Source organism: Euprymna scolopes, chromosome 6, assembly GCF_053919585.1.
Source record: "Euprymna scolopes isolate OS-2025 chromosome 6, ASM5391958v1, whole genome shotgun sequence".
Classification (NCBI taxonomy): domain Eukaryota; kingdom Metazoa; phylum Mollusca; class Cephalopoda; order Sepiida; family Sepiolidae; genus Euprymna; species Euprymna scolopes.
Window position 1 is genome coordinate 63,714,903 of NC_136487.1, and position 26,504 is coordinate 63,741,406.

The 26,504-nt window shown below is 36.6% G+C and overlaps 1 protein-coding gene across 7 annotated transcripts in view; it reads right to left on the bottom strand.

Annotated features, from left to right (window-relative positions):
* LOC145277659 (uncharacterized) overlaps positions 1-26,504 on the bottom strand; it is a 589,250-nt gene that overhangs the window by 476,361 nt on the left and 86,385 nt on the right. For all 7 annotated transcript variants that reach the window (XR_013868190.1, XM_080129311.1, XM_080129295.1 and 4 more), the window contains exon 2: positions 16,362-16,513. The gene's annotated coding sequence lies outside the window, so the exon portion shown is untranslated. The remainder of the gene's footprint in view (positions 1-16,361; positions 16,514-26,504) is intronic.

The following is a 26,504-nucleotide window of genomic DNA, read 5'->3' on the forward strand; positions in this document are numbered from 1 at the left end:
GGCAGACATGCAAACAGACATACATACATGCATTTATATATTGGTAATTGAAAATTTTCACCCAAACTGATGAAAAAGCTTGCCCTATCTCTGAATACCCTTTATGTAAAATTTCAAATATTTAAACCAGAAATATTCTTAGTAATTTGGAAGAGACCGCAGAGGTCAATTGTTTTGGGCTCAAATCAAGTTATTAAGTTAGATCCATGTCTAATGAACCTATATCTAAAATTTCAAGTGCATCAACCCAAAATTGTCGGAGGAATTTGGTAGAGTTCTCAAAGGACAAATCGTTGAACTTTGACCCCTTAATCGCCAAATTTCTGGCCAACAACAGATCACATAGATTTTCCCAAATCTCAGTACACTGTATATCAAATTTCGAGTCTGTAGACTAACAATTGACAGAGTTATTGCGTAGGGAAATGTACACAGACACACAAACACCTTCCCTTTATATATATATATATATATATATATATATATATATATATATATAAGTGATAGGACGATTCCAGTATTTTGCTCGATTCCAATTCAATCACTGATTCTGTATTAAATTCACAATTCCGATACAATTACCGATTCCGATTCTTTATAAATCTCTAAATATTTAACTATAAAATGGTTATTTAGTCCCGATGACCATAAAAACACATGTGAAACGTGCATATATTTTCTCAAACGTAAAAATACACTTGTGGCGGGAAGGATGATCTATAGGTTTTAGTTTTACTGAAAGTTTAAATCAATAAATATTTATTATTTTATTCTTACTACCAGCAGCGAAAGATATTTTTTAAAAACAAAATAAAAAAGAAATCAAAAATACATATATAATTAAAAGAATCATTTTTGGTATCGGCACACGTGGAATCGGGAATTTAGAATAGAATCGGTAATTGTGTCGGAATCAGGAAAAGATATTGGGATCCCCCTATCACTTTATTTATTTATTAATTTTTTTTTTACACAGTGGTCACCACTTATCAAGGCCCGGAAGCCACTCAGGGATAAGGGTTATTGCAAGTACATTACGTTAGTGTGGAGATTTGATGAAGTGTTTACTTAAGGAGGCGGTTCATTAGGAATTTGTTAACGTTGGACTTGAACACATCCAAGTTGTAGTCAGGTGGGAAGCAGGCAGACGGAACAGAGTTCCACAGGCGTGCAGTTCTAAGAGAGAAGCTTTGTTCATGGAATCCACGTTTTGATAGAAGTTATCCAAAACGTTTTGATAGAAGTTATCCAAAACGTTTTGATAGAAGTTTTCCAAAACTCTGACAAGAAATAAGTTTTGAATTTGTATTTTTTTTAATCAGAAACAAAAAAAGTAAGTGGCCTATTTTTTCTTGGGGAGGAGCTGAGGATGAAGTGTTTACTCTCAGGTAGTAAAATAGTCTATGTTCCTATAGAAATCAACAACAACAGCGACGGACGGCAGAGGAGTCACAATAGATCCACTCTGTGTGGGTTCTACAATGACTCAGCACAAATATTGTGAAATTTTTTATTGCTTCACCACTTGTAGCTTCACCTTTTTCTTTCTTTCTTTCTTTCTTTCTTTCTCCGGGGGAATCTTCACCTTTGCATACGTACCCTTCACACATTTACTTTTGCCTCTCCTTCAATTCTGCAGCTAATGATAGGATGGCTGGTAAATCTGATTGCAAAACTTATGTTAAGGAGGCGGGGAATTGAAGAAAGAAAGAAAGAGAAAATAAAATAAAAGCAGTGAGAAATGAGAGATGGGGGGGGGGGGTAAGGGAGAGAGAGAGAGAAGCATGAGAGAGAAGGTGAAGACGGAATGAGAGAGTGTAAAAGATAAATGAGAGAAGAGAGAAGGTATAGGATAAAGGAGAGAGAGGGCGAGAGAGAGTGGGTGAGGGGGAATGAGAGAGGGGGAGGGGGAGTGATAGGGGGAGGAAGTGAAAGGAGAAGGGGAGAGGAGGAGAGATGAGGAAAAAGAGAGGGAAAGAGCGGAGAGAGAGAGAGAGAGAGAGAGAGAGAGAGAGAGAGAGAGAGAGAGAGAGTTAAGGGTCAGAAGTTAGTAAAAACAGTAAATGAGAGAAAGAGGAGTAATAAAAGAGCAAAAAAGTTAAATAAGGAGGAGAGGTAGTATAATGAGGAGGAGAAAAGTGGGGGGGCATTAGAAAGACGTGAACAGAGATGAATGAAAGTGAGGAAAAAGGAGAGGAAGGAAAGTGAGGAAAAAGGAGAGGAAGGAAGTGAAGAAAAAGGAGAGGAAGTGAAGAAAAAGGAGAGGAAGTGAAGAAAAAGGAGAGGAAGTGAAGAAAAAGGAGAGGAAGGAAAGTGAAGAAAAAGGAGAAAGAGAAAAGTGAAGAAAAAGGACAGAAAGGAAAAGGAATAGATATCATAGAGTGAAATAAAAAAAATATGGAGAGAATCAGTAAATTTTATAGAGTTACAGAAAAATATTAAAATAACAAAACAAGGACATTATAAAGTGGAAGCCTGCGTTTTGTTTCAAAAGACAATGGCTAACCCCTGTAAAGGTAGTTACACGTGTAACCATGAGGCAAGGATTGCGCCATCTCTAACCATACCTCTCCTGAATTGGCACTGCTTGAGCCCAGTGTCAAGGTAATGTCCAAGACGACTGGAAACAATGTCATGATGATTGTTTCTTTTCCTTGTGACACAATATTCCCTCCGGAATAAACGCACTGGGTTATAATTAATTTTTAGTTCATTCTTTTATTTTCATTATACATTGGGGGCGGACGGTAACAACTGCTATCTATTAGGCCATACTACCCTAATTTTATTTGGCACGTTAGGTGAAAGCATAGAATAATCACTGCAAATAATCAAATCCCCATGTTGAGAATGGGTTTATAGATACTAGCGTTGTTACTTCGGCACGGTACATTTATTTTGGCCATGGGCGCCAGTGCCCGTTATTTTAGTGGCCCGGTAGTGGCTCTTAACATCCGTAGTTTAATTGTGTTTTTGATGAGTGGAGAGTGGAGTGGGGGCATATTCTACCGGCCAACGCCGGTACATGGGTCCTGCTAGTATATATATAATATATATATATATATATATATATATATATATATATATATATATATATATAAGAGAAATAAGAGAGGATCAAGGGAAAATGAGAGAAAAAGTAAAAACGAAATGAGAAAAATAGAACAGGGTAAATGAAATAAAACCTATATAAAAGAAACAAATAAAGAGAGGAAGAGAGAAATACAAAAGGCATAAATAAAAAATGAAAGAAAAATTGACTAAAAAGATGTTAAAAATGTGTGTGTATGTGAGAGAGAGAGAGAGAGAGAGAGAGAGAGAGGGGGGGGGAGAAAGAAAAAGGTGGAATGAGAAAAAGAGTGAAAGTCGAATGAGAGAGAGAGTAAAGGAGAATGAAAGATAGAGGGAACACCGTATAGTAAATGAAAGATAAGTAGAAGAAAGAGAGAGAGAGAGAGAGAGAGAGAGAGAGAGAGAGAGAGAGAGGGGGTTATGAATATGTTTGCAGAAACAGGACTCTCCACCCTTCTCTCCACATGCAAGAGAGAAGCCTCAAAACTAAATTTACCGTCATATCTGCACATTTAAATGTCATGTTTTCCAAACTGTACAGAACAATCCTATTGCAAGTGATAAGGAAGGTCAACATGAAATAGAAGTTTATCGAACGTGCAAACCTCACACAACTTGCAACAAATCAGAAACAGTTGAACACAAACATGAAAAAACGTTAACATTTTTTTTTTTAAATAAACTATAATAAAAGAAAGTTTTTTTTTTGTAAACAAGGACGCATGTCCGTGAAATAATACATCTATTCAATCTGTTCATTCAATGATGAAAATTCTATTTCAGACATCAGCATGACAGACAAACGAAAATGCAATTTTAAACTTCAGCATGACAAACGAAGATGCAATTTCAAACTTCAGCATGACAAACGAAAATACAATTTCAAACTTCAGCATGACAAACGAAAATACAATTTCAAACTTCAACATGACAAACGAAAATACTATTTCAAACTTCAGCATGACAAACGAAAATGCAACTTCAAACTTCAGCATGACAAAACGAAAATGCAATTTCAAACTTCAGCATGACAAAACGAAAATGCAATTTCAAAATTCAACATGACAAAACGAAAATGCAATTTCAAACTTCAGCATGACAAAACAAAAATGCAATTTTAACTTCAGCATGACAAAACGAAAATACAATTTCAAACTTCAGCATGACAAAACGAAAATGCAATTTCAAACTTCAGCATGACAAACGAAAATGCAATTTTAAACTTCAGCATGACAAAACGAAAATGCAATTTCAAACTTCAGCATGACAAAACGAAAATGCAAATTTAAGCTTAAACATAAACGAAAAATTATCCACAAATGCCAATACTATTTCATTAAGCACGACACGAAAGCCACGTGCTACAAAAGAAAAAAACAAATCACCTGCGATTAATACAGACTTCCATTTTTGATAGATTTTAAACCTCCGACGGAAAACGCTTAAAAATGAAACCTGGCCATTACTTAGCACTTTTTATCCATTAACAGTTACTTGGACTTCGGGGTAAGATCAAAGTCTACATTTATTACTTTTTAATCACTTTAGTCACAAAGACCCTGAACCCTTCCCCTCCCCAATTTCTTGTAGGGCCTTGTGCCTAATTTTGTTGTTTGAAAATCTTTTGTTTTTTTACTTAATTGTATTTACAAAATTTTAAAAGCAATAAAATATATAAACAAGATCAAAGTGTAGTATCTGTTCCGGCAGATACTGCAAGCTATGACTAGCTATGACTAGCTATGACTAGCAAAGACCAGATGTGGGGGCAACCCCACATGTCTGACCTTTAACCAGCTCCCATTTCCCACCTCTCGGGAGCTGGTCCCCTTTTCCCCTTCCCCCTTCCCTTCACTCCTCACATTAAAAATCGGCCTTGTGCCTAATTTGCTCGGTGGGGGAGCAAATAAATACCATCTGTTCCGGCAGATACTGCAAGCAAAGACCATATGTGGGGGAAACCCCACATATAAGACCTTGGTCAATGTAGGGGCAACCCTTCATACCAATTGTCACTATCCAGCTCCCCTACTCCCCGGGGAGTTGGTCCCCATTTCCCCTTCACTCCTCACTTTAAAAATCGGCCTTGTGCCTAATTTGCTCAGTGGGGGGAGCAAATAAATACCTCAAAGTGTAGTATCTGTTCCGACAGATGCAAGCTATGACTAGCAAAGACCAGCTATGACTAGCAAAGACCATATGTGGGGGTAACCCCACATATCTGACCTTGGTCACTGAAGGGGCAACCCTTCATACCAACAGTTTCTAATCCAGCTCCCACTTCCCACCTCTCGGGAGCTGGATCCCCCTTTCCCTTCCCCTATCTCCACATTAAAAAACGGCCTCCTGCCTAATTTGCTCAGTGGGGAAGCAAATAAATATCCAAAGTGTAGTATCTGTTCTTCAGATGCTGCACTTCAATTTCTTGTTCTCTGTCAGGAGATGAGAAATCCTTCACGACTGAGACAATTTTTATTTTTGTTCCTTTTCTCCACATTAAAAAAACGACCCTGGTGTCTAACTCTGTCCCGTGGGGAGGCATTGTAAATAGGAACAGTTTAAATAAACCGTTCTGTTCAAAATTTCATACAGATTCCAGAAGATCGACATAAAGATGTTAGACTTTGACTCGATAGACTCGAAAAAGATTGGAGGTTAACATCAACTAAAACATTGTGGCAATAACATCTAAGATGAGAACAGTAGTTCAAATTATCGAAATATTTTTCGCTTATTTGAATGCTATATAAAAATTTGTTCGTTTTTCTCAATAGAGTTTTTGGCAAGTGAATAAAAATCAATTTGCCGAGAAATCGATCGCCCTTCAGTCAATCAATCATCGATTCATTAAGTTTACAGGTTGATTTGAAACGAGCCGATCAGTAAGGATGATTCTAGCCGTGCACGAGTTGAGAAGTTAATGGTGAAATCAATTGTTTAGAAAAATTGCCAGCTTCACTCGAGTTAGGAGCTAGACACATAAGAGTGTGTAGGAACTCCAAGGATTTCATATTGGCAAGCCAGACGTGAGCAAAGGTTTTAGATCCGAGACTTTAAAAGCAATCAAATTGTGGCAAATCCTGATTGATTTCCTAACAATTCTTCAAAATCTTTTTATAAGATTTATTTTTCTGTTTCTCATGAGATTATAGTTAACTAGCAGGGAGGCCCGACATTGCCCGGGATTGAATCATGATCAACTAATGTTTCACACTCCCATATTTTTATTGTCATCAAAATCGCTCATTTTTCAATTGAAATCGATTAATTGCCTGCTCTAGTTGGAGACACATCGTGGTGCCCCGAGAGGACATCTCACGTGCACACCTGCAGTGATTTAGTCCACAATATACTGTAGTCTACATTGCACTGTAGAGATCCTACTATTTATTTTATAAAATTATTTTTATATATAATGGCTTGAATTAAAGTTTAAAATGAAAACGTCATGTATCATGCTTCAGTTGTGCTCTAAACAGAAATATTCATTTCGAACGCACCCTCTATCATATCAAACAAACTACTGTTGATTTTATTTGCCTGGCTTTACTGCCTGTGCAGTGATAATGGCTTGAATTTAATGTTAAAATGAAAAAGTCAAGTATCATGGTTCAATTTCAACAATCATTTCGAACGCGCCCAAATCATCATATCAAAGAACCCACTGTTGATTTCATATGTCTGCTTTTCGGTTTGTGTGGTAATAAAATTTCTCAAATGCTCTTGTTCGGTCAGCCATGACTGGATAGAAGTCCTAAGTAGTTCACAATTGTATTTTGGGTGTCGCCTACACTCAAGATTGGACCTTCACTCCAGCTCCCATCTTGAAGAGCCTTAACTTTTACAATTGAATTTTATCCACTATAGTGAGTTATAAAGATTGGAATGTCTTTCAAATATTACACCTATCGTCTGATGTTCACGGTAGTCCAACAAGAAAAAGCGGCCTATTTTGTTTTTCATTCTGAAATTGTGTTTTACAATTTTTTTTCCAGGTAGGGTATACAGCAAACATGACAAATTCTTTTGTCGCCAATATGGATCTAACTGGACGCTATACTACACAGCAGCAGATGAAAATCACTGAGATGTAGTTTACCACAAAAAAACAATTCTGACACAGCGGCATTGGCAGAAACAATGTGCAGACTATGGCAGATTCGAAGGACAGCATAAGAAGGAAGATAAGGCGTATATCAGATGACATGATAGGACGAGTTATTGGCAATTTCAGCATTCCCTTTGAATCTCTGAATTTGTTACTTTATTACGGTTGAAAAGAAGAGTATAAAACGAAATATTAATTAAATATTAACAAGTTTTGCTTCAATCAGAATTTACGGGTTTATAAATTTGTGGGAAAAGTTTTTGATTTAAAATATTTTTTTTATTACAAATAATCAAATAAAACTTTTTGGTTTATAATAAACAAGGGCAAGAACTACTAATCCAAATGGGAAAATGTCCAACATCATTAACATTTCGGAAATATTAAATAATAATTCAACAACAAAAAACAGTAAATAATAGTTAACTAAAAAAATAAAAAAGAAAAATGGAGAAGCAAATAATTAATAAAACGACACTTTCTGAAACCAACGTGCGAGTATTAGGAAACTTCATCGATTATTCTGATTGCTTGGCAGGCTGAAAAAAGCCTCAAGACATTTTCACGGATAGTGGCAATGGAGAGGGGCTCAAAAAGCCAACTCAATTCATGCTGATTCCTGGTGTGGTGTGTCATAAACAGACCCAATCTTTTGCAGAAGTTGTGTGGTGGGGCCTATCGCTGCACTTTTCTCCATGGCGATCGGTTGAAGCACAAATTAAAGTTAGAACAAGAAAAGATTCTTGTTTTGCATGTCTTGAGAAATTTTTAATTAATCGATGGCTGGAACCTTAGAGGAAGTCAGTAGTGGAATGGGGAAGTAAATGGATGATAACATTTAATGCTACTAAGACTAAACTTATTTCCTTTAACAATGACAAGAAACCTTCTCAACCAATGATTGCCATGACGAATAATATGCTACCTGAAAGCTTTCTGTTCAAACTCTTAGCTTAACATTCACAGACATGATTTGGAACAAATGCATTGAGGACATTGCCAAGGTTGCTGCAAAGAAGGTGGACTTTCTCTACCGTGATAGAAAATTACTCACACCCGAGAGTATCCTTTACCATCACTCATACATGGAGTATTGTTACCACAGTCTCTCACTCTTAAACAGTGTCCAAAAAAGAATCTCCAACCTAATAGGTCCTGCATTATCTACCAAACTCCAACTCCTGTTCCATCGCCAAAATTTTGCATCCCTGTGTCTGTTTTTCAAATATTTTAATTGACTGTGCTCTGGCGAACTCTAAGCACTTGTACCACCTCTACGTAAATACTCCCGACTAATCTAACAAGCAACAAAATCCCACCCTTTCACCATAGATATCCCTAGATGCTAAAAAGCTTTCTACTTTAATAATCTCTTCCTTCAGATTGCTAGACTTTGGAATTCCCTTCCAAGTACCTGCTTTCCTGACGGTACTGACATTAAGAAATTCAAGTGTAATGTGAACAGACATCTCGTTGTTCACCTCCCTACATAGTATACCTGTAGATTTAATCCTAAATAATAGCCACTTATGTCCCAGAGGCACTGTGCCTTGTTTGGTGTGAATGAGAATTAAAATAAATCCCAGTAGAATAATTCATTATATTATTATTTGTATTTTTCAAAGATATCTATAGTCATAAGGATCGGATATTACACCTATCGTGTGAGATATGTTGGCACCAGTGATATCTCTGTTTTCAGTATACTGTGAAAATCTAGAGTGGAAAGAGGCAGTTTTATTCAAAAGATTATTTGGTGAGTAGTCGTAATAACAAGCCCACATTTTTATTTATAATATAAATCTTATAGAGAAAAGTAAATCTTTGTACCTATTTACTATGCCTCCCCATGGGACAGAGTTAGACACCAGGGTCGTTTTTTAACGTGGAGAAAAGGTACAAAAATAAAAATTGTCTCAGTCGTGAAGGATTTCTCCTCCACCGAAAGAGAACAAGAAATAGAAGTGCAGCATCTGAAGAACAGATACTACACTTTGATCTTGTAACTTGCCTCAAATATATATATATTTTTTTTTACATTTTCACCCCAAAAGGGACATAAGCTACAGGGGTACTATGTGGGGAGTTGGGCAGATGACGGTTCACGTTACACTTGAACTTCTGCATGTCAGTACAGTTGCGGAAGCAGGAACCCAGAAGAGAATTCCAAAATCTAGCGGTTCTGGGGAAGATACTACTGGAGTAGAAGGCTATCTTACATCTAGGGATCTTAACTGTGAAGGGGTGGGATTTAGCTGCTTGTCGGGTTTGTCGGGGGTATTTACGTTTAGGGGGTACAAGTGCTTGCAGTTCTTCGGAGCATTCACCTTTAAAGTACTTGTAGAACAAGCAGAGCAATGCTACATTTTGTCGATGGGACAGAGGCTGAAGCTTAGATGACAGTTCAGGACCTATAAGGTTGGCGACTCTCTTTTGAACCTTGTCTAGGAGTGAGAGACTAGTAGCAGATGCACCAGCCCAAATATGACAACAATACTCCATACATGGGCGAATGGTGGCCTTATTGAGGTAGAGAATACTTTCGGGCGTTAGTAGCTTTCTAGCATGCAGCAGTCCTGGCAATGCTCTCAATGTAATTGTTCCAACTCATGTTTCCTGTGAACGTTAGGCCGAGGAGTTTAAAAATATAGTATATACAAAGGATTTTAATAATAAAAAAAAACGCATTGAGCCACTAATGGGTTGATTTTATGAAGAAAACAGCAAGGCCAGTTCTCTTCACGTCGATCAAATATAAATTCTTAGACAATTCTTTTGTTAGGGAAGTATATTAAGAGTTATTTCCCTTGAATGATATCAAGTTATCTTTCCGGAATTATAACTTTTACAACAATTGAGAATTAACTACTTAATTTTGAATTCCAAAAAAAGACCCGCACATGTGTAATATGAGATCCAAAATCAGAGCTTGGTTTCTTTCTGTTATGGGCTTTGAGCAAGTTAGACATGTCTGAGATAGTTCCACTTTTTTTTTTTTCTTTTTTTTTTTTTTTTACATGCTTTTCATAACTCTGCCGCCTTTACGGTTTGATATCTTGTTCACAATTCAGAACTGATTCACTAATCTTCAACCAGTTCTGTCATTTATTTTACTAATCGCAGCATTTGTATTGTGAATAGTTCTTTAACAATGCAAAGTTGTATTTACATTATATAGCCAATGAATTCTCTATGTGCTTAACCCTGGCAATACATGCATTTCGATTGGCACAATTATGCAGAATTACCTTTAGTAATTACATCTGTTATTGTAAATCTCCTTTCATGTACCGATAATATTAAATACAACTGTTTGATTTTTACTTCTGTTTTCTGTTTAGTGAAGGTCTGACAGAAGTCTCTTCTGATTAATACTAATATAATTCCAATTTAAAAACTTATTCCATTGTAAAAACTAGATTTATTATGTAGAATTTTTAAAACTCTACATAAAAAAATCTAGTTTTTACTTTGAAATTCAGCTTTTTCAGAACGGTTTTATTTCTGATAAAATATGTTATAATCAAAATATATTTTTTACTTTGAATTTTTTTTCAGAATGACTTTATAGAATTAAAAATATATTTTAAAAGTGTACATAAAAAATAAGCTTCACTTTTAAATGTTTTTGTTTTTTTAAATATTTTGTAATTGAAATGTTTTCTCAAGTTTACATGAAAAATATTTTTTTAAAATTAAAATAAAAAAAATATTGTTATTACAAAATATTGGTTATAGTCAGTTAACGTCTTCCCTAATTTTCCACGTGGTTGCTACAAGTCGGTGAAGAGATAAAACAGTCCCATCGCTTTTTTTTTGTTTTGTTATTCAGTATTTGTATTTTGAAGTGATTTATTGAAATAAAATATAAAAACAGGACATTATTGAAAAGTATACAATAAAATCAGCAAAGCTACATAGATAAAAATAGCAATTAGTCTTTATTTGCCATTTTAATAACAAAATTATAAAAATAAAAAAAATTTTATTTGAAATTTTATATTTACAGGGCGGAACGATAAAATTGTCGCCACAAAAAAGATGACATGAATCCATTTCCATTTAATGAAAACTGGTTTTCTTTTTTTGTTGCAGACCATCTACTAGTTGGCCAGTTGTATACAAATCCCAAAAGCGATAGGAGACTTATATCATGTGTGAAACTGACACAATGTTCAACAAGCGAGATCGGAGATGCGCCACTGTACTACTCATTCTCTCTACTGATTTAATTTATGACAACAGGACCACTGCCAGCACCCTCAAAATGCATCGCTTGATTTCCACAAATAACAGGGACGTGATCAGGGTGATGAAAACAAAGTTTCCAGCCACGGTTATGGTTTTGGTGTGGAGGGTCACATCATGCCACCTCACATCTTCGAAGTCGGCTTGAAAGTCAACACCAAAGTGTACCTGGATGTGCTGAAGAGTGTGGTCATCCCCTGGTGCAATCGGGTGACTGCTGGCAGACCCTGGGTTTCGCAGCAGGACTTGGCACTAGTTTACAAGTCCAAAGAAACCCAGGCTTGGATTCAGAAGGAGTGTTACGACTTTGTACCCTTCGTTCACTTCCCCTCCCCCTTCTCTTCCCCCAACCTGAACTCGCTGGACTACTTCGTTTGGTCATATGTCGAGAACATCACCAACCTGACCTCCCACAACACCAAAGCCAGCCTGATGGCTACCATCCACCAAGTATTTGCCGAGCTCCTGCTGGCGCTTGCGGAAAAGGCATGCTCCCAGTTTCGGACCTGCATCGAGGTGGTGATTGAGGCTAAAGGCGGCTACATTGAATAGATGTCAGCTCTACTACATAATCAAGTTTTAAAATAAACTGTAGTGTTGTTTTCTTTAGGGCGACAACTTTATCGTTCCACCCTGTATCTTTTCAATATTTCTTAATAAAAGTAAAAGTAAAGAGGTATAAAACCGTTTTCAATAATTCTTAAAAAAAAAAAAAAAAAATGAGAAAAGCTGTTTTCACTAAAACGTAATAAAAATGACGAACATCCAATGGTAGCAGCCACGCAGAAAATTAGGGAAGCTGACTATAACGAAGATATTTTTCAAAAAGCATTTAAAGGTAAAGACTATTTCTATGGAGAGTTTTAAAATTAAACTAGAATTACGTCAATCAGAAGGGACATTTCCTTAGTATACACCAGCAAGGCTTCCATTAAGCAGAAAGCGGAAGTAAAAAAGGTTTGACATTACCCAAACTGGATTACGTCACTCTTACGTTTGTCCATAACAAATATTTTACACTAGCGGGGGTACCCGGCGTTGCCCGAGTGTTTGTTTCCGGGACGGGGGGGGAGTTTTAAAAAATGTTATGGTAGGTAAGTAGGAAGGATCAAACCCGGAGTCATGAGTAAAAGTAGGAAAATAAAGTGTGAAAAAAAAAAACATCTGCAACGTTAACAGTTCGGCCACCAAGAAAAGTCCATTCCAGTTGTTTAGGAAAAAAAAAAAAAAAAAAAAAAAAAACGACTACGGTAGGTCGGCGCGAACGTGAAAATATAATGTGAATTGTCAAGCACGCTAACCACTACGCCACAGAGCACTGCAGCTTAGTTTAGTGATTTTAAATAACTTCACATGAAAGAACTACGAAGCCAAACCGGTGTTCTCTTCTCAACTGTTCCTTGTGAACGATCCCCAAACGGTGTTAAGTGGTGGCAGGGGGAGGAGGAATTTATTAGAGAGAAAATATTTTACCACTTCCATTGATCTTAACCGATTTTGGCCGTGACTTCTCAGCAGAAAAAGTATAGAAATCTAAGATTATCGAGGAATTTGAGAAATAATAAGCCTATAACACACCTCAGATATTGTTCTGCCGTTTGTGCATATTATATTTGCATGAAATATCTTGATTTTTAATCCTATTAATGTCAAAATCAGACGGGAAAAAATGAGTTCATTTTATTTATATAGAGATAAAAAAATAATGGTATGCGTATAGATATATATATCCAACCATCTCTTTATTATTAATATTTCTTTATCATTGTCTTTTACTGTTTAATAGTCTGGGTGTCCGGCGTTGCCTTGGTGTTTGGAGGTATGTGTTGAGCAAAAAAAAAAAAAAAAAAAAGTGGTAGTAGGCAGACAAGCACGAACCCTTACTGCGAAGGAGGAAAAAAAAGTGAAAAAAAAAGTGACATCTTTGTTGTTGTGCCCAAACCGGAAGTGACGTAGGTTTAAATTAATGCTAGTCAATCGAAAAGATGGAATGACTTTTGAAAATATCGGCAAAAAAAAAAAAAAAGCAATCCCTTCCAGCAGAAAAGTGCCCAGTTGAGGGTGACGGAATTAATGTTTTTAGCCAATGTTTCGATATTTGTCGTCTGAAGAGTTAGGCTTCAAAATGATATCAGTATTGTGAAAATCCGTCGCCTCTGTCAAAAGTTTTAGGCAGACATACATACATACATATATATATTGCTGCATCTTTCCAGATGATCGCTGTCACATTGAGTTCTCCCAATCTTGTCGTCCATACCATCTCAGATGACTATGCACTCCCGCGGCAGATTTGCACATCTTGAAGCAGATGTGACATACAAATTGAGCAATTTCCATCGAGTTGACTTTCTCTGGAGGTTGAAGGGTATTCCTATGAACAATCACATGTCTTCTCAAACCAGCAGAAGACTTGCAAACTTTGCTGTATATTAAACAGATTGTTTGGTTCTGACTAATAGGTGCAAAGTTGACCTAAACAGGAGTTTTGTGCGACTTAAGGTGGTTGACGTAGTCAGCTTTTGAAAAAAAAGCACTCGTTCACAAGTGTGACATTTCCAGCTCTGTGTGTTATGGTTAAGACCATCAATTAAACCTTTGTGAAGCTCTCACTTCAGATTGCTGTGGGCCTTCTTTCTTTTCTCTAGAGCATCATAACTTTCACGTACAAGCTTTCACCACTTCGGCCTTTGCAGAGTAAGTTCTTCCCATTTGTCGATGTCGATTTGTAAGACTTTCAAAATATTCTTTGTAGAGTCCCTGAACCTCTTCCTAGGCTTGTGTTGAGGGCGCTTGCCCTTTTCCAGCTCTGCATAAAAAATTTGTTTTGGCAGCCTACAATCTTTCATTCAAACCAAGTGGCCCACCCAATGCATGTCAGATCTGATTACAAGGGTCTCAACACTAGAGCAACATGTTCTCACAAGGACTTCAGTATTGGGTACTTGTGCTTGCCACTTGATATTTAAGATACACCTCAAGCATTTTTGGTGAAATCGTTCAAGCCATTTAATGTGCTTTGATGCAATGTCTATGTCTCTGATGAATACAACAGTGTGGTTAGCACACAGGTCTTGTAAACGCAGATCCTAGTCCTGTCTCTGATGCCATGATCAGACCACACTCTCTTCTCCAACCTTCCAAAAGCTACAGATGCCTTTTTGGATTTCAGCCATCTCTCACAGAGAACTACCAAGGTACACAAATGAATCAACTACTCTCAGTCTAGCACCATAGATCATGATGTTTGGTTGCACGTATGACTGGGCCGGTGCAGGAGTGAACATCACCTTTGTTTTAGACAGACTGATCCTCAGACCAAAAGCAGTGCAGGAGTCAGCAAAGCTATCCATTATATGCTGCATGTCATACATACATACATACATACATTTAAACAGACAGGTGAGATTTATATTATAGAAGACAAAGATTTCCAGTCCCCGTGTATTCTCAAGACATATATTCAAAATAGCAGCGGCGATCAAGTGGAGATAAAGGTTAAAACACATGCTATTAAGACTCTCAATCATAAGTGATTATTACTTAGCACTTTATACATTACACTATGAGTTCATATTTTTCGTAGTCTTTTCCTGCCAACTGACCCTTCTACTTACTGGAAGTTGTATTTCAATTTTCAGTACAAGGGGAACTAAGAATATAATTAATCATTAAGACTTTTACCTGCTCATGGAAGGAAAACAATTTATCACTATGAATTTAAAAAAAAAAAAAAGGGGGCTTAAATCTGAAATTCCATATCGATTCCCAGGTGAAAGAGCAGAAGACAAAACCATTTCCTCCTAAAAAGAAAGTGTTCTGCACTCACCAGTGTATCTTGAATATATGTCCCCCGCTATATTTCGTTTCAGCCAGTCATATATTTTTTTTGTAAGGGAGTCAACATTTATCAAGGCCTGGCGGCTACTTGAGGATAAGGATTAACGAGTGTAAGGTAGTCAGTGGTACAATAGTATAATAATCGATAGTGGTGGAACTTGGTTAGAATTTGATTATTTCAGGATACAGCTCAACAAGAATTTGTTTACATTGAACTTGAAAGCGACCATGTTGTAGTCAACTGGAAAGCAGACTTTTGGTACAGAATTCCACACTGTTAAATGAACATTCCTTTGAATATTTTTAAAATAAGAAAACATGCCAAGACGTTTATTGCATTTATTTTAAATTTATATATAGAAAGTATTTTCATTATGAATCATTTCTGTAAATAAACTTTTGTATGTTTAAAATACAGCATTCACGGGGGTCATATATTCAAGGTACACTAAGTGCAGGGCATTTTTCTTCGAAGGAAGTGGATTGTGTTGGGTAATATGCCCTTTCACTGATTTTCGAGTTCAACATGATGCACCTGAAGAAAGAACTTACATCAGCTGAAATATTGTGAGAATAACATTCAGGATAATAACAATAGCTTGAATAATACAAATAATGCCAGTATGATGGACTCTCCCATCGATTTCGACATATGAGCTTTTGTCACAACAACTAAGTTGCCCGGAAATCCACACAGATGATTTGTTTATAGTGGTGAAGGCTTCATGTAGAACCAACCACACTTTTTGTTATTACTGCTAACCTTTGTCGGTACAGATGACTGCCACAGGACAGAGTATACAGTAGACCACAGGTTTTTACATCAGAGTTACCTTCTCCTAGATTCATGTCTTAATGAAGACTGAAGGTGCCTCTCTCCTAGTGAATTAATGTGCCTGGAAATTTCTATTACTTTGTGCGGTACATACAGCGCCTAGCCTTTCCAAATGGTCACCCATCTGGTAATGACCAAGCTCAATGTTGCTTAACTTCGGTGATCTGGTGAGAACCGGTGTGTCAAGGTGATTGTGCTATACATAATGCGAATATAGTTTCTTTAAATGCAGTGTTTAATCATGCAAGTGTTATTTACCTGTTGTAATGGTCAACATGGTGCCTCTCTGTCGAATCTGTGTCAAGACAAGATTCCAAAATTTGAACGAAAAGTTGGATTAGGATGATACCGTTGTGTAAATCCATCCTTAACCCGGCAAGGAAATTTCTGCAATTTTGCCATAATGTCACCTGTAAGAAGAAACAACAAAAAATATATGAATAGAATAATTTACAATGCAAACAAAATTAATTATTGATATCGAAACTAGGTATATTGGTTTTCTTTTTCTAACAGATTATTATTATCTATATTATATTCCTCTTAGTCTGTCTATCCGCTCCACTTTATCTCGGAAACTACTGGCAGATGTGGCTGAAATTTTATCTGTACCTTTGTTATGATAAGATGTAGCAAATTAAGTATTATGGTATCCGTTCGATGGACAGTTAGTAATTAATAAGAATTAGGCACCACAATACCGCATTTACTCTCTCAGTTTTCTCGGAAACTACTGAGTAATGTGACAGAGAGTAAAAGAGAGATATAAAGAGAGAGCTGGAAGGATAGAGAGAGGGCGAGGGTAGAGAAAAGGAAAGGAAAGATAGAGAGAAGGAGGGAAGGATAGAGAGGGAGAGAGCGAGAAAAGGAGAGGGAGGGAAGAGATGGACGGATGGAGAGATAGATAAACAGACAAACAGATATTGTGTGTATGGAGAATAGATGCACATAAAACATCGACAAAGATACGCAACTCCCTATGAAGATCATTAATATATATAATTTATCTAAATAGTTCAATCATTTTTTTTTGTAAGAGCTTGTCTTCTCTGCCTGCATTTGACATGTGATCAGACATTTAGGAAACTTAGTTATTTTATTTTAGTGATCATTTTTGTTTTTGTTATCTCTCAAGAGAATTTGCATTTTCAATTGTATTTCCTATTCATCTCAGGGGAAGCAGCTTTTCAAAATATGATCATCAGAGGACAAGAACAAATACTCTGAGAATGTGTCCATTACATAAGCACATTCAACCATAAAAACATTTAAAACTTAAGCGTTTCAGACCAGCGAAAATGCTATTTTAAACTTAAGCATGACTGATTGGTGAAAATGCTATTTCAAACGTAAGCATAGCAGACCAGCGATAATGCCATTGCAAACTTAATGTGTGACAGACCAAAGAATTAAGTTTATGACAGTTTCCAGCTAGGGACAGTGGACAGCAGTTTGTGGCTCTGAGCAGATCGAGATGAGCTGATGTCAACCAAAAACAAAGAGGACTCAGCAGACAACTAAGATGTGGATGTTAGCGTGTAGAGGGTTGTTTCCTGCGATGGTGTCACACACGCACGAAAAGATATCTACAAAATGTGCTGAAGTCTTTTATTTCTTTTGCATTGTTAATTTTTAGACTTGTGAACCACTGCACGCCAAGTTTCCATTTTAAAACTAAAATTTAATTTAATTTTATCTTCGGTCATTGGACTCTAAGCAAGATTCCTTGAATTTCAATTTTCCAAAAGTCCTTAAGCAAAACCTAAAATATTAGACTTTTTTTTACACAGGAATCACCGCTTATCAAGGCCTGGAGGCTACTCGAGGATAAGCGTTAATGGGCATACATTAGTCAATATGATTATAGCGTAGTAAACATAAGTAGTGGGAATTTTGTAAATTGGATCACTTAGGGGAACGGTCCATCAAGAACTTGTTTACGTTGATCTAGAATCAAAATCATTTAATGTATTCCTAATGTACTTTAACTTCAAATGGAATTTTCAACTACTGTAGCCTTATATGAAAAATTTCATTTTTAACATTATTTTTACACGTTGACCTGTAATCTGGCTACATGTTAGTTTAATCGTGACAGACATCTGGAGATTCTTTCCCAACCTAACAGCTGAGACATCCCATCCCTTATACACAGTAGTCTAGTCTTGAGTAGGTCATCCAAACAACATATCCTTATCTTCTCAGAGATATCATACACCCAGAACAGGATGATGACTGGACTCCTCTAAGCTTATCTACAAAGAACGACTTCAAAGACTTTTAAACTTTGTTCTTATTTGAGTAGCAGAGGATACACGGAGACTTGATTCTGGTATACATCATCATCAACGTGATTAAAATCTACTTTTTGAGAAGTTTTACATCCTAGTGTCGTCGCAGTCTTTGCAGGCACTCACAAAAGATGCATCATTGTTGTTTTCATCTCCATAGAAGAAAGTCAGCATTCTTTTTCTGCATTTCTGCTCTGTGGAACAGTCTGCTAAAGGAGGATGTAACGATTACTACCATATCCAGGTTTAAAGTGACCTTCAACAAACAGAGACTGTATGTGGACGTAAATAGTTTTTGTCGCTATACATTTGATTTGATATATATATTTGATATATCTATGAATGTGTGTGTGTGAGAGGACACTTTTCAACCTATATACTCAACGAATTTTTGATCTACAGTCTTGAAATTTGGTATATAGGATATTCAGACATGTGGAAAACTTTAATCCGTTTTCATCCGGAAAAAAATGTTGCTAAGTGGTTAAAATTGAAAACATTTGTACTTGGGAGTCATCGGATTTTTATCTGTGTGCTAACTGTTTCACGAACGTCCATGCGTGAATAGTTCATATTACAGATTACTTATGTTAAGAATAAGTAATTTGAAAACACATTTTTAAGACCGTGTCACGCTGGTCTAATGGTTATTGTACTTGGCTCACTGTCTTTAGGTTTTGGTTTCGATCTCAGCTCGAGTAGTTTTTCTTTTTACTTATAAGAAGTGAACGGTTTAGAAAAAAAAAATAATACTCACATGCACATGTCACAGTTTCTGTATGAATTAATATATACTATTTATGCGTATTTTACGATTGGGCAATGCCAGGTGGCCTGCTAGTTAATAATAAATAATCACAATAGATGTTATATATTGTGGTCCTACACCGCGGGTAGAGATGAGTTCAATTAGCGTTAATTTTGAGAGAGTATCATTGAATGTATCTCAACACAGCCTTGTGACGGACAGAAATATACCCAGTGCACCAGTGAGTTGGGTGATGGCAGTTCAGGAGTCAGTTTCCTAGACAAAACAGTTTAATGTTTGTTGAACAATGTTTTATTTAAAAAAATGTTACAGATTCCAAACTGAACAGTAACAACCTATTGTGTTGCATTGCTAATTAACAGCAGCGGTTGTAAATAGTGAACGGCAGAACTGAGCAGTAACAACATTCAAAAGTATTGGACAACATTGCATTAAATTAAGCATGTCGATGATATGTAGCAGCAGTTCGTTCTCTCAGCTCATTTTTGTTTCATTGTGGTTCTGTTATGTTGCATAGCTAATTAATAGCAGCAGTTGTAAATAGTGACTGCACAAAATAATTTCGGGTTTAAAAATCCTTTTAGATTTTTATTCTTATCTATAGTATACATGTATGCATACATAACACTCCAAATGGCGTTAATAGAAGTAGTTATAAATAATGACAACATAAAATCATTTGGAGTTTGGTAATGTTTTTAAGAGTTTTTTTTTTTCAATGAGATGATGTGCCTGTCATAGAAAGTTCAAAATTAAACTACTAATATTACTATTACTACTACAAAATCTTAATTTTCTTTCTACTTACCAAAACGTCCCACATACCATAATACTAAACCAATGTTATGGTCTCAACCAAAGATTATGAACAGAGTTACAGCGACTTGATTACCAAACGATTTGTAAGAACGCTAAAAAACAAATAGCTCTAATTACTTATCCTCTTTCTTTTTGTGCTTCATTGAAATTGGCTTTCCTCCTCACTCCCCCAAGCAAGTAAGTTTTCACAGGAAAGTGTTAACTCAAAGTATACTTCAACCAATAGAAATCATTCCAAATACCCAAAAAGATAACACGTCTATGTGAAAATAGTAATCCAATGCGAAGTCAGAAGCTACTATAAAACAAATAGTCAAAATATAGAGAGAGACACAGAATTCTGAAGTACATCTGCTCAACCCCCCCCGCCCCTCTTGGCTTTAGTCAGATGAGACAAAAAGGACTCAATGACTCACATACAAGCTTTCTCCATAACGCTTGCACATTCCTACACACTAGCAACTAGCAGGCAAACAGAAACGAATTGCTATTCACAGCTATAAATGCATTGCTTCCCAAAACCCAGGAAAACCTCATCAGTATTCCCTGTATTTAAGAATTAAACCAATTAGTCTCTTGTGCGTCATGAGTAAGCTGTTGGAATCTGTTAAATAGAGAAGTAATCAACCACCTCAGTAAAAATAATCTTAGTGACATGCAATACGGTTTCCATTCTGCTAGATCTACAGCAGATATGCTGACAGTTATATCTCATAGAATTAGTGAATCTTTGACAGAGGCTTCTTTTCTAAGGCAATTGCTCTTGACATATCAAAGGCCTTTGATAGGGTATGGCATAAAGGTCTACTTCATAAGATATCCAGCTATGGTATGGTTGGGAATGTTTTCTGAATTATTAAATCATTTCTGTCAGATAGATTCAGAAGAGTAGTAGTTGATGGGCAGAAATCAGAAGCTCAAAGTATTAATGCTGGAGTCCCTCAGGGGTTCATCCTGGGCCCAACTCTCTTCCTGATCTACATCAATGATCTTCCAAATAACATCCTGAGATCATTCGTTGACATTTATGCTGACGACACTACCACCTATGGCAATACATCAAAGGCCGTAAATGAAAAAGTTCTCTCTGACTCTCTCTCCTTTGATCTTGAGCACGTGGTACAATGGAGAAAGTGGTGACTGGTTACTTTTAATGCATCTAAAACCAAGCTCCTATCTTTACATCATCAACGCTTTAATCCTCATCTGGCATCAATTGAAATGGATGGCTCTAGTCTTAGGGAGGCTGCATGTTTTGACAAGCTTTACTCCTGATTTGAAATGGAACACATACATCAAATCCGTTGCCAAAGTCGCTGGAAAAATGGTGGGATCCCTCTACCGCTCCAATAGATATCTCACTCCTGATGCAATTCTCTACCTACATAAAAGCCAGGTACGGCCAATGGAGTACTGTTGCCACATCTGGGCAGGATAAGCTGCTAGAAGCAGCTTATCCTGCCTTGACAGAATTCCAAATAGACAGACTTCGTAGCTTAGTGGGGTATGCCCTTTTATCTTCCCTGCAACCTCTTTCCCACAGAAGAGACGCTACGAGCCTGTCTCTGCTTTATCGTTATTTTCATGGCAAGTGCTCGTATGAGCTTCAATCTTTGGTCCCCCCCCTCATCAAACTTTCACAAAAAACACTTGTCTAGCCAAAACCACTATCAATAATTTCCTATACTCTTTATCTGTGCCTAAACCTAAATGCAGATTCCATGAACAAAGTTTCTTTCTTAGAACTGCACGCCTGTGGAACTCTCTTCTGTTTGCCTGCTTTCCAGCTGACTTCAATTTGATTGTCTTCGAGTCCAATGTAAACAAGTTCTTGATGAACCGTCTCCCTAAGTAATCCAATTTACAAAATTTCCATTACTTATGTATACCCATTAACCCTTATCCTCGAGTGGCCTTCGGGCCTTGATAAGTGGTGACTTCTTTGTAAAAAAAAAAAAAAAATTAACAAGAACATGGTCAACTAACACCACAAAATTGGTAATCCTGCTGTTCAGTAGGTACACCACAAAGTTATGTCTAAGTGTTGTAACAATCATTGGTAGCAGTTTGAAGAGTTGGAATTGATGTTTTAAATCGCCGAATACTGTTTTGTGCACAAAAAAGAAGAAAAAAAATCCGTCTTTCTTTTTCTTTCCACTGACGCGTACAAAAAATAACTCTGAGTGAGCAAAGCAATCTTCCCTTCCCTTCTCCTTTCTTCTTCTTTTTCTTCTTCGCCATAAAATCGCAATTACGTTCCGTCGCTCTCGCTAACCGTCCTTATATGCAGACTTTTAATCACAAAATTACCACAGTTTGCATATCTTTCTTTTCTTTGTACTGGATGGATTCCGGGTTCGAATGGCGGTGGTTCTTGTGCACATCCTATTTTGTAACCTCTGTAGAACCAACGGAAGGTTATTCAGTTCCGCTACACAGTCATAGCAACAGTATCAGATGCAGACTTTCTGTAACATATTATTCTGTACTTTTTCAAATACACTGTTGTAAATATACCACAGCATTGTCTCGATTATCGGCCCTTCAAGGTCACAATAATTACAACTGATATTTCAGAATTTTCTTTCTAGACTAGTTGTGACAGTTTGAGAGTCTAGTCTGCCCTACTACTCAACCCTCAGCTGAAGGAAAGGCATACTGGTAAATATATTTCCTAACTGATAGTAATCCAGTCGCCCTCATAGAACTCGAACATAGCAAGTCTGTAGTTTGCATCGGTAGTCACTACATTGCCACGCAGTTGAGAAAATCTAAAAGTAGAAAAAAAAAAACAAATTAATCCACTCTTACGTTATCCTATGCTGAAATGCTAACAAAAAGTAATATCTTCTCAAGTGTTTACTTTCATGCGAATCTCTTTTGTCCTTCCACAAGAAGTCTCCGTCATCCCAATGATCCACCTACTTGCTCTACTCAGCTGGCTTCCATATCATTTCTTCAATAAGACGCACATCAGACTCAGCTTGCCTTCATGCAAAATAATGATCGCCGCCCACTGACGCTATATGCACTCTAAACCCACACTTAGCCAATTCCATTGAACTTCAATGATGAATGAGCAAATCTGACAGGGAGAAAGAGAACCTATCGGGAAATCGGTTGTTTGATAAATATTTGGAAATAATAACCAATATGGGAAGCAAAACAACTACAATTGATAGAACAAAAAAAAAAAAATATCAAGGGCTTTTGGTGTCTACGTCTTGCAATAACCATTTTTAATATACATTTTTGTAATTATAATAGTTTCCAGTGTCTACGGCTTGCAACAGTTTTCGGTGTCTACGTTTTACAATAATTTTAAATAAATTATTTAATTATGATAAGTTATAGATATTTTAGAATATATTAAATACATCCAAAATATTTGAAATACTAAAATAAGCACAAGGAGTTAAATAATATGCAATGAAAGAGGGTGAGAGTGACAGATAGAAACTTAAGAGAAAGGCACTTGGCGAGATGCGCAATTTAAGGTTATTAGAGTAATTAAAACAATTTGTTTTAACTCAAGTCACACATGAAGGAATATTTTAGCATGTATTTTGTATGATTAAAATCTTGAGATAAAAAAACCTTATGGAAATAAACGTTGATTAACTCATATATTTATAATGATAAAAAAAGATAAATATAAAACTAAGTTTATGATCAGTATGTTTGTGGAAATAATATATATGTCTGTATTAATGTATTGTCTCCTTGTCTAGGAATTCAATAGAAAAGAAAGCCCTATGCAAAGATTAACCGCAAATATTCTGAATAAAATTTTATAAAGAATCAAATCATCGTATTACTTTTGTATTAGAACATTTTCCAATAATAGTGGGGGGTCTGCGTTTGATAAGCAGCAAAGTCAACTTTTTACTTTCTCTTAATATGTACCTATTTACTATGCCTCCCCACGGGACAGAGTTAGACACCAGGGTCGTTTTTTAAAGTGGAGAAAAGGTACAAAAATAAAAATTGTCTCAGTCGTGAAGGATTTCTCCTCCACCGAAAGAGAACAAGAAATAGAAGTGCAGCATCTGAAGAACAGATGGTATTTATTTGCTCCCCCACTGAACAAATTAGGCACAAGGCCGTTTTTAATGTGAGGTAAAAACCAGCTCCCCTTAAAGTAGGCAAAAAGGGGGGCACTCTGGTTACCAAAAATAATAATGGTCCCAGTATAGAGGGTTTCCCCTCCATTGACTGGTACAAATTATCTTAAGTGCAGTATCTGAAGAACAGATACTACACTTTGATCTTGTCCCGAAGGCCAAGTAGAGTATGGACGCGCGTATAGCAGCTGTATGCACATGACCGAGCCGTGTGCGAGATGACGTCACTGTAAGGAAGAAAAAAAAAAGATTATATAAAGAAGAATGTGCGAACAGACCAGCGATCACGTCTGAGAGGATCATGATCACATTAGAGACGTGGTTGAAGTCATGCGTGGTCGGAGAATGATGAATAAAGGTTTTTTTCTTAAAACCTAAAACAGCAAGTTGAAATTCTTTCCCATTCCTCGTCTTTGCCTCCTTTGTGACAGAGTCTACAATGTATTAGGTCCCTACATGTTAACATCTGTGTAAACGTGCTACACGTGTGTTACAAATATATTTAAAACTTTACTGGCCCATTTAGCATAATGGTTAGAGTGTTCGCTACTGAGCCAGGAGACTGGGGTTTGATCCTTGGTCACGGCATATCAAAGGTTAAAATACCAGTTCTGGATGTTTCTTTTCTAAACACTCAACATAATAATTATTAAGGATAAGTGGAGCAATTTAGGGGAAAAAGTGGTACCCTTTTGGACATCTCGATGTAATAGCCATCCAAAAGGATTGCCTCTATTTATTAACTTGAAAATTATAGAAATTAAAAAAATAAAAATGATTATATGGAGTAAGGGGCTGGAAGTAGAATACGCAGTTCTTCATTCATTCTGACGAAATGCCAGGATGTGTACTAGTTTATTAAATAAAGGGCAGTTGTCTATGTGGATCCACCCGCCTTAAAGTTAATAACTACACAGGACACGCCAACAAAGCTGACATAATCTTTTACAGTATTGCCGTGGACAGATATAAACATTTTTTTTTTTTGTAATATTCATTCTTTTACAGGTAAACGAGAACAAAATTGGGAATGGGGCAACAGTTTTTCCATCAGTTTTCTGTGAAATAGTACTTGTGATAGAGAAAGTGCAATAGCAAGAGAGAGGGAGAGAGAGAAAGAGAGGAGATGATAAATAGAAAGAGAGAGAGAGGAGATGATAAAAAGAAAGAGAAAGAGAGAGAGAGAGAGGAGATGGTAGAGAGATAAAGGAATTATATATATATATATAGAGAGAGATTATATATAGAGAGAGGAAGTAGTGGAAATAGAGAGAAATGGTTGTGGAAAGAAAGAGAGAAAACGGTAGAGAGAGAGAGGAAACGGTATAGAGAGAGAGAGAGAGAGAGAGAGAGAGAGAGAGAGAGAGAGAGAGAGAGAGAGAGAGAGAGAGAGAGAGAGAGGAAGTGGTGGAAAGAGGAGGAACAAGGAGAAAGAGGTTGATGGAGAAAAGAGAGAAGCAGAAAAAAAAGTTTTAAATCAGAGCCGAAGGAAAGAGGGATAAATAAAGACCTGGTCAGAGATAGGTTACTGAACCTGAAAGAAAGTGGGATAAAAAAAAAACAACATTTGGTCAGTCCATTTGGAAGTTAATTTCTTAAAGCGATCCAATGCATACTAACATATAAAAATGGACGTTAAGCTGAATATGATAACGATATGGTGATGAAATATTCTACATACTTTTTAACTCTTCTATTTTGTTGCCTATGCTCTAGAGTACCGCCGGATAACCCTGCTAATATAGGATAAATTTCACCAATGTTAATAATCATTTTCATTTTTCTTATAAGCGATTAAGCAATTCTTTTCACTGCTTAATCACATCTATAACAAAGATATCTAAAAGCGCTGTAGAATTGCACTGATTGGAGGCAACGTGAGGTAATGGAGACTCAGATGGTTTGGACATGTGCTTCAGGCTAACAATGACACTGTTGCAAGACTCATTTTTTTACTGGAAGTTGCTGGAAAATAACCAAGGAGTAGACTGATGATGAGATGGGCAGATACCCTGCACAATAATCTGTGTGTGAAACCGACCTCCACCCGAACCAAGCGTGTTATCGTGTCAACTGGAGGCAAAAAGAGGTCCACACGAACACTATAAGAAACTATTTCACTGCTAATTTCGACAATCGAAGGAGCGACACTTTATCAATCAGAATTCCTGAACCTTGGAATAAATTGCAAAGCGAGATAATAAATACATTAACAACGCAACAATTCAAGATGAATTTGGACAGCTGCTGGATTATTAACGTATCCTCCTTTGTGGAAATCTCTACCACCACCATCTCTATATGCCAACTGAAACACGATGTTTTTTGTTTTTTTTTACAAAAATAAATTGAATTTAAATGTCTATCACACCACCCCATATCTTGAGATTAAATAATA